Source organism: Numida meleagris, chromosome 22 (assembly GCF_002078875.1).
Source record: "Numida meleagris isolate 19003 breed g44 Domestic line chromosome 22, NumMel1.0, whole genome shotgun sequence".
Taxonomy (NCBI): Eukaryota; Metazoa; Chordata; class Aves; order Galliformes; family Numididae; genus Numida; species Numida meleagris.
Genome location: NC_034430.1, coordinates 3900537 through 3903724, shown reverse-complemented (window position 1 = coordinate 3903724; position 3188 = coordinate 3900537).

Below are 3188 nucleotides of genomic sequence, written 5' to 3'. Positions count from 1 at the left end.
AGTGCAGGCAGCCCAGGCAGGTATAGCTCTCTAATTGCAGGTTTGCTGCATGAACAAATTATTTCCGCCATGCCAGCACTTAACAGAAGCAGCTCCCTTCGGGGACACTCTTATTTCCCCTATCATGAAAAATGTAAGTACTGTTTAGGGCCTGTTTCACCGCTCTTGTGTTTGTGCAGCTCTCATTAGGGATGGTGGGAAGCGTTGTGCTGCGCTGAGGGGCAGTGGCTCCCGTGCTTTGCATCAGCACAGCACAGCAATACCTCAGGGCTCCTTCAGAGGAGAAACGAGCTCAGCTCCCACCACTGCAACGAGCTCCCCAGTCCCTCCGGCTCCGTCATTTAGTCTGCAGTTAGCAACAAGGTGAATGTTAATTCCAGACCATCTTTTTCTCAGTCCTGCTGCTGCTGGTTTGCCGGCGCGCTCCTTTTTCCGACAACAATGCACCATATGGTGCCTCCAGCGCTGGGACTGCAGCCATGGGGGTAACAGATGCAAAGTGGCCCCAGACAATGGATGTTGAAGTCTGTCGCTTTGGAGGAGTGAGAAAAGCCACCGAACACGGCATGAAATATTCAGCAAATGAAGCACAGCTGGGGCAAATAAAGGCCGTGAGCTCCTCTGGGCGCCCTTTGCAGGGCTGATGGAAGGCACAGTGCCAGGGAGCAGCTCCATGGGGAGCTGGGCTGGAGGAATCTGGGAAACGCATGGGAAATGCTCTCCAGGTCTGGGAGCTCTGGGTGGGCTCCATTGCTTGATTTGCACAGTGCTCATACTGCTCATTAGGGAAGGCATTAAGACACGACTTACAAATGACTGCAGAGTTCCGCAAATGTCACTTCAATCGAACCGTTATTAGCTTATTGATTTGTATTAAGCAAGTAGATAAATACTTAACGGCAACAGCACTCTCATCATAAAGTGAATTAGTGCTTAAAGTGTGTCTGGCTCATTAGCAGACTTAGTGCACCTTGTCACCGCTCCCAGGACTGGCAGCCAAACCTCTTAATTACTCACTTAGAGCAAAAGGGATCAGCTGAGCTGCCCCGACTGCAGGACTGGGCAGAGAATGGAAAGGAAATGGCCATTAGCAGGTAGAGGACGTCGTAATTTTGTCCCGTGGGCTGTTTTGTGCATTTCATCAGTGCCTATAGGAAAACATCTCTGGAAACGGAGTGGGAGCTGCAATCGCTGGGGCTCGGTGTCCCCCACTGACAACTCCCTGTTCTTACAGCAGGACAGCCAGCTCCTGTTCAGCTCCGGGTTTTCAGTGTCTATATTAGCAGACTTATTTAAAAAAGATCCCTGAGGTCGCGGCGTTCCTCCCAACGTTTTCCCTTAAAGAGAGAAAAATCTCTTTTTCCGGTGTTTTCAAACGCAGTGAAATTCAAATCGATGACTTGAAAATGAAATTGCCCTCGAGCAGATTATAAAGAAAGATTACCCTGACCGGGCGGACCCACTGCAGCGGGACCGGGGCAGCTCAGCCCCATGCTGCGTCAGGGATTCACTGTTATGAAGTGGGAGATGCCCCTGGGAGGAGGTGGCTGCTGGAGAGCCCTCCTCACTCTGCTCCCATCCAGGATTTGGGTTCGTGCTTTCCCACCGAAGCGGATGCCTCCATTGGGGATATCCCCTGCGTGATGGGGCTGGCAGGCCCAGCAGGAGGAGGGGGCTGCGAGTGGGGTTAGAAAGGTAATTAAAACTTGAGACGCCTTTCTCATTGCAGGTGGGAACTGATATTGATAGCAGTTAACAGAATATTGAAGAAATCCATTCTCATCACGCCCTGCACATCCCGTCTCCTCTCCCAGGACACCCCCCCCCTCCCCCCCATCCCCTATCAGCAGCACTTGGGCTCTAATCGCATCGGACAGGGCTGAGCTGGGACGGATGAGTGCACGCTCACCCACACCTCCACGTCCCTGCGTGGGGCGAGGAGCGGTCTGGGCTGATTTCCTTTAGATTTGAGCTGGGAATAAATTGGAAGACATGCATCATCTTGACGCAGACGCTGCTGAGATGGATTACCTGGCTTGGCAGCTCGCTCCTCTCTTCCCACAGCCCCACTGCCTCGGTTTCTCTCGGTGCCAAGTTCCAGCTCCCAGAGGCAGGAGGGCTCCTGCTCCCTGTGCTGCTGTGTGCTCGTGTCCCCAAACCAGGACTGCAGTGACCTGGCCCCTCTCCCCCTTCACCCAGCACCGCCAGACCACACCATAGCATGCAGCGGGTGCAGCAGGCTCTCTGTGCCCGGGCTGTGGGCAGCTCACCAAACAGCCCAGCATTTTCCAAGCTCCATTTCCCAGGAGCTGCCTCTTGCAGGACACACAGCTGTGATGTGCATGGAGCAGCCTCCTGCCCCAAGCTCGGCTGCGCTGCCCTCGTTAACACCTGGCTTTTGCCACTGCTGTTGGTTGCCCTGTGACAGCTGGGGCTGGAGGCGCTGTGAATAACGCTGCTCTCTGTTTTATGAACCACGAGCATCGATCTCTGCTGCTCTGACCAAGGGAGGGGATGAATGCATGACTTGTGCTCCAGTGTGGTGCTGCAAAGCAGGAAGCGCAGCCTCCACTCCAAGCTGTATCGCCGGTTACATATGTCCCAAAGCCTTCCCACCTTAACGAATTCAGCACTTCCTCCCACAAATGATGTGTAAAACAGCCAAATAACCCCATCCCTGTTGCACGGTGATTGCAGCAATCAGAGGCCAAGGCTGGCTTGCGCCCAGGGACCATAAATCTGGAGCTCTGCAGGCGCAGCCACAGGCTGATAGCGAGTGATTGCCCTTAATTCCAGCTCTTCCCCCTCTCCAAGAGGGTTCATCCGGAGCCCCCCGGTGACGCTCAGCACCGCTAATCACAGCCCCGTGCATCGCCAGCTGCTGGCTGCCATCTCCATTTCCTTTCTGCCTCCACCTCTGCTGGCACCGATGTTATTGGGAGTGGGATTTTGAAGCAGAGGGAAATACAGGGCAGGGAGCAGCGCCCTGCACCGGCCTGGAAGCGCTGCGGAGTGCCAGGGCAGGTGCCAGCCTCTCCCTGCACTCACAGCTTCACACTTCCCCATTGCTCCCCTGAAGCTGCCATTCCCACCACCACCTTCCCACTCCCCAGTGCTCCCACTGCAGCAGCAGGATCCCCCCTGCACGTACACAACTCTTGACAGTCAGCTGAGGAAAATGAGGATGC